The sequence below is a fragment of the Corapipo altera genome, unplaced genomic scaffold (assembly GCF_003945725.1).
Source record: "Corapipo altera isolate COAL_440 unplaced genomic scaffold, ASM394572v1 78, whole genome shotgun sequence".
NCBI classification, from domain to species: Eukaryota; Metazoa; Chordata; class Aves; order Passeriformes; family Pipridae; genus Corapipo; species Corapipo altera.
This window is the reverse complement of record NW_020884904.1, coordinates 1255882-1267525: the sequence shown is the minus strand read 5'-3', so window position 1 is coordinate 1267525 and position 11644 is coordinate 1255882. Positions and strand designations below refer to the sequence as shown.

The 11644-nt window shown below is 42.2% G+C and overlaps 1 protein-coding gene across 1 annotated transcript in view; it reads left to right on the top strand.

The window, feature by feature from the left end:
* The window catches only part of ARNTL (aryl hydrocarbon receptor nuclear translocator like), a 51710-nt gene that overhangs the window by 462 nt on the left and 39604 nt on the right, over positions 1-11644 (top strand). The window lies entirely within an intron of this gene.

Genomic DNA, 11644 nt, shown 5'->3' with positions numbered 1-11644 from the left:
CCGGCCCGGCTCAGCCCGCGCCGGGCGGGGGGGGGGGAAGCGGCGGGATTGGGGGGAGCCGGAGCGGGAGATGGGGGGCTCTGGGGACCCCCCCGGCGGCGGTGCGGCGCTGTGCCCCCTACCACCGGGAGCCGGGACCGCGGCGTGGGAGCGGCGCCCGGTGCGTGGCCCCGCGGCTGTGGCAGCACCGGGAGGGGGGAACGGGGCTCGCAGCCGGGCCCGGGCTCCGCGGGCTGAGCCGGGCCGGGGTCCCTCCGCGGGCAGGGGGGGCCGGGCCGGGCTGTGCCCCCGCCCCGGGACAGGGGGGGGGGGGCGGCGGCGGGTCCCACGGAGGGATCGCTGCCCCGACCCCGCCACCGGAGCGGCCCCGTCCGAGCGGGGTCTTTGCCGGTCACCCCAGGATCCGGGGGAGGCCCCGTGTGAAGCCCCCCCAAGCGAAGGTGGTGCTTGGGAAATTTGGGAATTCCCGTGGATGCGCCGCGCGGTGGCCGGTCCCGCCCGAGGGGTTCGCTCCGTGGGGAACCCGCCCCGTTCCCGGGCAGCCCTCCCGGTGCCGGGGCCGCGTCTGACACCTCTGAGCGCCCGGGCTGCCGCGGGCTGAAGGGATGCGTGGAACACGCACCGGGAGCGTCGAGGCGCCTTCCCGAGATCGGGGTTTTTGCGCTTGGGGAGGCAGGAGGAAGAATCGCTTTGCATTTTTTAATTGCCGGGGGTTTCTGTTACTCCGGTGCCTCGGCTGTTAACAGTTTTGGGGAGGTTTTGGTACTTGGAAAATAACGGTGAAGGAACAAGTGGGTGTGTTTCCTTGCCATGGAAGCAAATATGCTCGCAGGAATTTTAAAGTGCTTTCTCAGTGTGCGAGGTAGAAAGGGTCAGCTGCGGAGTGTGATCGTCTGCTGGGGTAATTTTGAGTCTAATCTTGTCTCAAAATGCAATCTTTAAGTAGAATTTTTTAAAAATTGCTGTAACTTCAGCATTCAAAATGATCCTGTGTTTCTTTTTTTTTTTCAATAAGCTAAAAAAGTACCAGTCCTGCCTGTTCAGTATATCTTTTCTTTAATCAAAAGTGCTTTTTAGATGGGACTGACTGATAATACACAGGCTGCAGCTTTTTTTTTTTTTTTTTTTGTAGGGGAGAAAAGAAAGGATGTTTGTTTTAATTAGCTGTAATTCTGGCTAACTGTCTCTGTAAACGGTCTTGCAGAAGGCTGAGGTTAAACTCTGCCCTCCCAAGAATGTATGTTTTGTATCCTCTAGGAATATGCAAATGTAAATAGCTCTTTGAAGCATCAGCAACTACAGATCTCTCAGTCTGGTTATTCTAAACCACAGTTGCTTATTAAGGGGAAAGGCTCTACTACTTCTGACTTCTGTGGGTTTGTGTTTCTCATGGCCATTCATGGTTTTTGATGCCTGCTTGTAGAAATTGAGTATGTAAAATAACCTCTAACCACAACTTTTTATTGGGTTAATGGGCTGTTTTATCCCGTCCTCCCTTCCATGCTGTGTGTTCCCATTGTCTTTTTGGATACCAGCTGTGGTGTGAGGGGCTGTCTAGGCTCAGGGTCTGTAAAAGAAGTTCCTTGGGAGAGTGCCTAGGCAAGAGGGAATTTCCACAGAGAACGTGAGGAGAGCTGTTTGGTTTGGCTGTCAGTAAACTGAGGTGGCTGTAACTGGAATTCCACAAAGCTGGAATTAGGATCTGCTGCCATGTCACTGTCACCATGGGCTCCCAAGAGGACCTGCTGTATTTGGGGACCATTGCTTGGGATGTATTAGGAAGTTTGTGGGGGGAGTTTAGTGGTGATTTTTTTTTTTTTTTCTTTCAAATACCTGCTCTCAAAAAGTCTTTTGGAAAACCAGGAATAAGAACAGTGAGGACTCAGTGAATTTATTTGGCAGAGCTCAAAGTTGCACACAGTTCCTTGGTACTGTGCAAGGCAGTGATGACAAAGCTGAGGACAAACAACTGTGGTGGTGGCTGCAGCCTGTGTGCCATTTTTCAAAGGGAACTGATAACAGGAGACATGCAGGTTAATTAGTTTACAGGAATGCAGAAGCTCTGTTTTCCAGCTCAAATTCAATATTTTACACTGTTTTCAGCACGGAGCCAATTGCCTGTGTGGTTACACTTTGACAGGAGGGACAGGAGAACCTGAAGGAATACATATTTTTAATCTTGCAGAACTGTTTGGTTTTCAGTAAGTTGACAGAACTCAGAGAATACTTCAGGTTTCTCTGTTTACTTTGATACATTAGACATGGTTTGAAACTTTAATTTTTGTCAGTCATCACAGTCAGAGAACTTCAGCCTGAAATGACTGATTTTGCTAAGTGCAGTAGCTGAGATGATGCTGACTGGATCTCAGCACCAACTTTTGAACTTAGTTGTTGGAAGTTCTGCTTGATAAACCCATGGAAGTTTGGAGGTGCTTGAAGATGAAAATAAGGTGTTTTATGGCATTTTCAAGTGCATTTTCCATCTGGGTCTTTCTCCAAGAGTTGTTAAGATAGATTTCAGATGATGGACTAAAGTAAAGCAGAGGTGTACTCTGCCTGTGGGGGATGGGGATGATGTATCTATATGTATGTGACAGTCTTGCACTGCAGTAGTTCCAGGTTTAGTTAAATCAAATCCAGACTGGTGAATTTTGTGTACTCAGGTGTTACGTAGTTGGAACTCAAGGCATTGAATCAGAACACAAAATGATGGACTTGCAAAAGGAGAATGCTTTTCTTTTAAAGAATTGGTGTACTGAGTTATTTAAAAAACCTGTTGAAGTTTTGAGGGGTTTTTTGGTGTGAGGAGATCTCCACTGTAATCATCAAATTGTTTTTATCTGTACTTAATCACTTTGAATATTGTCAGATAACCTGTAATGTATATCTGACTGAACTTCCCCTTGAATGAGGTGCATGTTGGGGTGCATAACTCACTGGCATGAACTACATATTGCACCTGCCTTTTTTTACCTCGATTTGTTGGAAAAATGTGGTGAGGCTACTTATCCAAGGCCCAGACTTCATCTCCTTGGAAACCTGATCTTTCACCAGATGTTGAGAAATGTAATTTCTCTTTTAATCCATTTCTGCAGAAGAGTACAGATCAAAACAGCATCTTCAGGCTTTGTCAGCCTGCAATATTCATTAACTAAAAAATATAGCCCGGCATTTCAGCCCTTGCCCCAAAGAAGGTCGATACTGTCTGTTGTGTTTGGTATTATTTCAAATTTATTTTTAGCCCTCGCTAAAGTTCCTGGTTTACAGTTTAATTCAGTTCAAGAAGTGGCTGACAATGGGTTCTTCACGTGTAAAGTGCAGGATTGTTTGTGTGTTCACCTTTCTTCTCCACGTTCAGGTCGTCCTCTCTCCTAGATTTCTTCGCCGGCGCTTGTAACCTTTTCAGCCCCCTGCCATTTGAGAAGCTGTTATTCAATGTCTCCTGTGGCAGACGCACTTCTGGGTCAGCTGCTGGTGTCAGAACAGCTTGTGACCCTGCCCTGGAGCCGTGCTGGAGTTCACTAGGTTGGTCTTCTCTAGGAAGGGTGCCAGTAGGGCTGCTTATAGAGCAAGGAATATCCTTGGCAGGGTTCTAGAACGCTGAACTAACAAGCCACGTTTCTTGTGGCCCAAGGTGTTGACGTTCTCTGCTAACTTTAAATAAACCCATTCATGTGAGTGCAAGCAGCTGAGGGCAGAGGGTTGTAGTTTTCCTGGTTGTTTTGACAGTGCTCTCCTTGCAGATCCCAGCAGGCTCTGTTTTCCAGGTGCAAGGCAAGTCAGTGGCACCCGGTACAAGCAGCAAACGCGTTGCTAAATCCTAAATCCTTAACGGTCCTTCCCTGGCGTGGCTGTGCTGGAAATCCCTCTTCCCAGGTGTCACTGCTGTAACACTGGGAAGGATGTTGGGCAATTCCTAAGCTGCATGTGTTGGCACCATGACTCTGAAACCACTCTCATAGGAAGGCATTTTATAGCAAGCCACAGGTGCTTATTCAGTTGCAGCCTTTTGCCTCAATTCCTTTCTGCGTCGGCTAAAAATTAGTTAATGGAACCCGTGTATTTTAAAGTTTGGGTGTATTCTTGATACAGGACTACTCAGAAAACTCTAATCCAGTTTCAGTCATTTGGGATTGATGTAGGTTTCGAAGGGAGAATGAATTGAGACTATCAGAGAACTCAGAAATAAGTGTTATTCTTAGTCTCAAGTTCTTTTTATCTTGGAAACTTCCTTAAAGTGCCTTTGCTTTTTATAGTTTGTCTAATGAAAGAGGACAAAATCAGAAAGGCTTTGGTAGAAATTGGTAAATAATGCAGTACTGTGGAATATTAATTGGGTGGAGTGAGAAGGAAAAAACCAGGAGAAAATAAAACTAATATACTTTTATTTTAACTTTTCATTTTTTCTAAGAATGTTTTTCTCTGTCATTAAAACTGGTAGTTTTATAGTTTCCTTGAACTGGTTTGGTTGGGTTTTCCTTTCTTTGACTTGCCATGAATGGATTTCTTTGTTATCTGTGGATTTTTCTTGGAGTATTATGAAATTTACGACTTCTGTTCCAATTAGAATCAAAATAATACATTAAAAATAACAAAACTTTTATCCTTTGTGGTGTGTGTATGGATTGTAGTTGTGTTGAGAGTGTCAGCAAGATGGCTTTGGTTTGAGTTCTCCTGTTACTTTTACTTTTCACTCAAGGACCTCTGATAATTGTGTTTTAAATCCCCTGGAGTTTTGGGGCTTTGTGCTGCAGTTTGGCTACTGGCTTATTAGTTTTAGTATAACCTTTTAAAATAGTATTTATTTTGCCTGTAGACTTGAATGGCTTGCTTATTTTATCAGGGACAGAATTTGTGGTCCAGAATACGTTGCAAAAAAAAAATCAGATATTTGGTTTTGAGGTTTATATTAGAATATGTTTTTTGACCTTGTCTTGACCACGTTGGGTTTTCCAGTTTGAAGTTCTGGAATTGCTGACTGAGAAACAGGACACCTGGTTATTCCTCTGTCCCCTTTCCCAATGTGCTTTGTTGCCAAGACATTTCTTGTAATCTTTGCGTTTGCATTTACAAATTGGTTTGTTATGGTGAAATTAATTCAATGAGTTAATGAAAGAAAGTCAATATTAACAATATACTTAACAAATACTTTTGTCTTATGCTCAGGATGTGGCCCAAATTCAGAAATCCAGAAATCCACTGAAGTTTGTGATCTTAGAAGGCTCTGGTATCTGGATTTAAGTTTTTTTCCTTAACAATCCAATAAAGCCCCAGAACATTAGGCAAACTTGCTGTCCTAGAAAACATTATGCTGTACTTTTAATCTGTACACAGTTTACTAGGGCTTGGAAGTTTCTATTACAAAATAGTGTTGTTTTCTCCCTATTTTTATAGAGTTTCTCCTGTTTCTCTTATTTGAAGGTATTTTTTGGCTGCGTTGGCCAAACCAGCCTCTGAATATTGCAGTTTATTTTAGAAACCTGTCAAGTCAGGCTCAGTGACTTCTTAGAGGGACTTGTCACCTAAAAACATTAGAGTTGCTGGAAGTGCTCTGTAATTAAAGAATATTCTGTTTAAAATGTTCTCAAATGCTTGCTGTGCGGCTTGGGTCCAAATTCTGGAAGTACTAGAAGTTATTCATATTTTAGAAATACAAGGTCAGTAATTGGATATTCCTATTCTAAACAGGAAGACATAAATGAGAGCAAAGAGTTTATGCTAGCTTGGGTTTGTGCTGGGATTTTCTGTTTCATCTCTGTTAGAAACTCCAGGGCTTTTATATAAATATATTTATCCCTGTCTGAGACATGTGCAGCTTGGTCAGCTTGTCTGTCCAGGAAAGAGTCTGCAGTAAGATGGGTATTTCCCTGTTGTGGCATTTTAAAATCTAGTTCAGTCTGTTTAAGATATCCCAGCTGGCAATAAAGAGATCTCAATTACTGTACTTGGCATTATTTGCTGAATGAGGTAATTCCTGTCCTAATTTCTCTGACTTGACCATGAGACTCTTCCATAGCAAATGCCTGCTTTATTTTCTTAGCTGGAGTAGCTCATTTGTTACTCTAATGCTTTTGTCATTGTCAAGAATAAGATGATGAGGGAGGGAAAAAACAGCAGAGGAGAAAATTACAGCAGTCAGGTGTTACAGAAACTGATTTTTCCACATTCCCATTCCTGGTGGAGATGATCAGCTGACCATCTCGGAGCAAATTTTAGCAGTTGTGTCCAACTGGTGCCACTGTGCAAGTTTCCTGACTGTATCCTTCATCTGTATGTCCCTCCCAAGCATTCTGGGCTGACTGATGAATTTTTGGAGGCTTTCAAGGATCCATGTAGGAAATGCTGCTGTTCGGGGTAGCATCACCAGAGATACGCTCAGGTACTTTGGCAGGACAAAAATCAAAATTCCATGACCAAAAAGAATTATCTGGTGCCCAGCAATTTGCTTTATAATGGCACATGAATCCTTTGCAACATCCAGTGGCAGCTGGATGATTTTGGATGGTAGTTTTGATGATGATTTAAGCTGGATTGATATGGACAACGTAGCCTCCATCAACACTCCACCTCTTTCCCAGCTAAGCATTTCCCTTCGTGTGTCCTGTCCCTCTGTTCCATAGGGGCAGATGTGTTAGGGAATCTGCTGGGACTCCAGGCTGGTTTATCCCACAAAGATTGATTTGGGATTACTGAGACCATACAACTTGTGGCTTCATAAACGTTTCTGCTTCTGTAGGTTAGGAAACAGCAGAGCTCACGGAATGAGTAGTCCTGAAAGGGAGGTGGGAGAGGCAGTAAGTGTGAAGAGTGCTGTTTTAAACGTGTTACACTGCAGCCTTGATGTGGAAGAAGAGGCTTTGTGGCAGAATATTTTTGGATTAAGCTGTGGTGGGTCATTTCTTTCATAAATCTACATAAAAATTTGATTAAAGAAAACTGGCTTTGGTACTAAAACCCAGAAGCCAGAAAAACAAGCAACTTTTTACTTTAATCTCTGGAGCTATACAGGGGAGCTTTTCAATATTTATTGCACCACTTTTTTCGAAAAATTCTGTTTTCTAACAAGCAGTAGTAACTCAGTTAGCCCTCTGACCCTTTTCCCTTTCCCCTCACTGGCCCATATGCTCCTGGGTTTCCAGATGAACAAATATAGAAGTGTTTCAGATACGCAAATCTCCCAGGAGCTCCTTCACCACGGTCACCTGACTGTGCCAGAGCTGAACACTTGTGTGTCCAAGTTGTTGTCAAACTGATAATTTATCTGAAATGGGCAGAGGCCCAGCAATGCCTCCAATTAGACTTGCCAGGAAATCTGGAGGAAATGGGATAGAGGGAAGAGACTGAATGGAAGAAGATTTTTCTTTTCCAACACCACTAATTGCGCTCCCTTTTTAGGAGGGGACCTGTCTGTTTGCTAAAAAAAAATAAAAATCTTGATTTGCTGTTTAAGAATGGTTCTCTAGCTTAGCATAGATCTCATCTGGCTGTGAGTTTGTCTCCATGTTCTGTTTTTTGGAAGCAAAACTTTCTAAAATCTACCCAGGCTTCCCCTTAGGGAAATATTGGCACCTTAATTCTTGATGTTCCTGTCAAATAGCTCTTTAGGAGAATTGTCCTTGTGTTCAGTGACATGAAAAGCTTTCTGTACGACTGTAATGTGAACTTCTTAAAAAGATTTACTAAAACTTTTGAACTTAATCTGGAATATAGATGGAAAGTAAGAAGAAGTTTAAGTCAGTGGTTAACAGGAGAATCCATACCTTCTGCTTAAAATGAATTGACCTAATTTTTTTTCTTAGAGCACATAAACACTAGTAAGGACCAAATAGTTGCACATCTTGGAAAGAGGCAGGACCAAAAAAAAAAAAATCCTCCTTGTAAAAAAAAAGTAAGGAAAAAATGCCTGTTGGTATCTCATTAGAGACTTAAGTTGTAGCATTATTATTATGTAATGATTATTATTCAACCTTCTATGATTTTTGAGGTCCCTTCAAATGCTTAAGTCAATGTTGGAGAGTTCTGGGTGCTTTTTAGACAAAATTAATGTGCTTTTTAGAGCAGGATTTGCTCAGGCAAGAGGTTTAGCCTCCATGGTTTCATTCATGGTGTGCTGTAAAACTTGTGTAATGTACTTCCTTTGACACAGATTTCAGATGCCAACTTCTTATTTTTTAAAACAAATATTGGTCACTCATCCAACTTGTCCTCTAGTTTTAGGATATTTCTGTGGTTTGCTAGTTCCCTGTAGCCCCACACATACTGGCATGATGATGTTCCTTGGCAAACCTGAAAAAGTACCAGTTTCTGTTACTTGTCAATGAAACCTATTTTTCCATTTTTCTGCTGAATTTTGCTGGGTGACTTTGAAAAACTTGATAACCGATGTGTTGGCTGGTCCCTGGCTTTATTTACAGACACACACACGAAAACTCACCCTTAAAATTTCCTCTGTGTGGCTTTTTGTCCTTTTGTCTCAGTTCTGTGAGTGCTTTGTTTGCTTTTCTGTGTGTGCCTGTACGTGTGTTTTGTGGTGATGACAATGTTTTGGAACGATTCTGTGTTGGCAACCGGGTCAGAGAATAATACTGGTGCAAGTTCTCAGGTTTGCCTGTAGGAGTGGCTGGCAGGTGGATTTCAAAGATTTTCAGGAAGCAGAAAAGAAAATTTCCTGCCCTTCCAACACCTGGAAAAATCTTGATGGACTAGCAGGTTTCTACTTAAAGAAACACTAGGGATATAGACAGTTAACTTTGCCCTTTCTAGCAAACCTAATTGCATGTTGTAGTGAAGTACCACAGTTTTCCACCTCCAAATACAACCCAGCATATCCTCTTTAACTCCTCCCTATGACGTGATTTGGCTGAGTCTTTGTTTGGCAACAGCGTGTGGGTTTCTCTTCAATCATTCTTTATGATGTAGTTCTGTATTTTCCACACATCCTTCCAGGAGTGTACTCCTCAGAATCACTTCCACATGTGAGCTTTTCATTGCCTTCCACCCTTCAAAGGCGTCCTCTCGTAGTTCCTGGTGGCTTCTTGTGTTGTTGTGTTCTGCTTATCTTCAGAGTTTTCACGTTGCTATTTTTCAGGCTGTAAACATCAGTCATCTCAGTGCAATTATATTTGATGGTTTTATTGCCATTCCAATATGGAGCAACGTTTCCTAAGCATGACTTCCCTGCATGTTGAATAGTGTTCACCCAGCTCCTTTCTTGGCTGTGCCTCTGTGTTTTGGAGGTGGATTAAACTTTGGTGTTGATAAAACAGCCTTCTGTAAAAGGGGTAGATTTATGCAAAACAGCAGCTCGCCAACAAAATAAATCCTTTTCAGACTGATTCTTGAATCTTTCTGTTGCCCTGTGGACTTTGTGGGCTTATTCTTGCTGTAACATCCTTTAGGAAGTTGAGCTGTGTGCTCGTGTTCAGGTGTGTTTGAGAGGTAAGTTATATGGACGCTTGCTGGTGAGTTTGTCATCTCTGCCCCTCCATTGTATAGTGCTGGCACTTGTTTGACTTCCTGAATCACCTCACTACTGTGATCTACTCAGACTTGTGGCTTTTTTTTTTTTTTTTTTTTTAAATTACTTTTTTATAGGATTAGTTCTAATCTATTTTGGGGCTCTGAAAAGCTCACTGTGGGTTTTGTAAGCGCCAGTGCTGTATGGGAGTGCACAGCTGAATGCTGAAGGCAAGAGGTTAACAACTCTTGCAGTTACAAAGGGCAACTGATAAACTAATAAAACTAGTAAAAAAGCGTGAATTCTGCCACATGAGTCTCCCAAAGAAGAGTCTGTGCTGCATTGTAAAAATTCATGTAGCCACATCTTAAATAAACTGTCGAACTGGTTCATACAGTCGCTGTGTGTGATCTAAGCAAGGATTAGTCAGCAGCCTTGTTTCTGGCCATTTCAACTTTCAACTTGACTTCGATGTTACATCAGTCAGGTTCTGTATCCTGTGATGGCAGAAGAGGCTCTTGCTGGTGGGAGAGTCAAGGGTTGCAGGCTGGTCTGGGATCACTCCAGCAGGCTGTGTGAGAAATCCATGTGCCATTTCTAACACTCGTGTTCCTTTATATCATCCTTACAAGAGGAAGTGACTGAGGGTGGGAGGGCTTTGTTCACTGGCAGTTCCCTGGGCAGCGTTTGGAGAGGGAGACAAAAGAATTTGTGGCTTGGTAAACAAGGATATGGAGCTGGATTCAAAGGTAGGTTGATCGATGTGTGATGTTAATTATGTCATAACTTTAATACTTTCCTGGTCTTGATAAAGTGTTAATAGAAAACTGAAGAGAGTTCAAGGAATGAGCTGCTTTGCAAACATAAACTTGCAATGTGAAATGAACGGAACAAAACTAAACTTAGTTAAACAAGGAGAAAGCAATTTACTGGATTGATCCTTCAGCCAATGACCCTGATAAGGATATCTGGTGGGAGAAAATGAAATGAGGTTTATTAGCTGATAGATGACCTAGTGAAACTCAGGCTGGAAGGGTTGGAAATTATGAACAAGAGGAACTAAGCTTTGGAACAGGGAAGGTGGGAGGCGGGTAACAGATTCTTGTAACACATCGCTTCTTCCAGGATATCTTTCTAAAGTAAACTTTGGCCTGAATTACAGCGTATCAGTTTGTTCTATAAAGCTGCAGATGAGGTTGCCTCCTGTTGCAGCAGAGGAGATCAGAACACGTGGTTGTGAAAGGGAACAGATATGCATGAATCCGATATCGGTATTATGGTAAAACTTACCTGCTTATCTCTGTGACACACCGTGTTTGAGCAGAAGGAAGCGAAAGGACATACAGCTTGTACCACTCTGAGAGGGAGATGGAGGGTCAGAAAGACTTGTAGCAGAGAGAGGACTATCTGTAGAGGCTCTTGCAGCAAAACAACTTAAAAATTAAAAGATTAAACATACTACAGAGGATTCTCATGTTGTTATTCTGTAAGGCATAGATACAACGTAATACCTAAGAGTTTTGTTCAGCAATGCTAAAAAGCAAAGCAAACCCTCACTTTTGGTCTGTAATCTTAATAATTGAAGGCAGCAAAACATAACACTTCTCTATTTTGAAATAAGAGTGTCAAGTTTTAGTACCAATGATTTGTATGAGAAGATAATTTCAAGCACTGCTACTTGAGGGAGGCAGCAAAAGAGGGCAAGAAACCTGAGGAGCTGGTGCTCATATTTAGGAAAACAAAGATGTATTGATTTAACATGAAGATGATGAGAGGACATTTACGTTTGTCAGTTAAGTTATTCAAAGTAAATATTTTCAGTTTAGTCAGTTACTTCAGAATTTATTGAATATAAATTTAAGCTTGTACATGTAGAGGCAAAGAATGATTTCAGTGCATATGGAAGAGGAGACAGAACCCTTGAAGACAGCTGAAGAGGCTCTAGCAGATTTTCTTTAAAAAACATGGTACTTGAGCACCAGATGAGTGACTGAGAAAAAAACACATACAAAAAGGGTATGTAATTCTCTGTTAAAGTCAGGGAAAAATAGTACATGAGACTGTAAACCATGTTCTGAAGTGAACATTGCAGAAAAATAGGAAAAAAGCAAAAAATACTTCTATCTACTGTGTAGTGTGTGAGCCTCTGAAATATGTGATTCTTTTCTGTTCTAAGCATATTTGCCT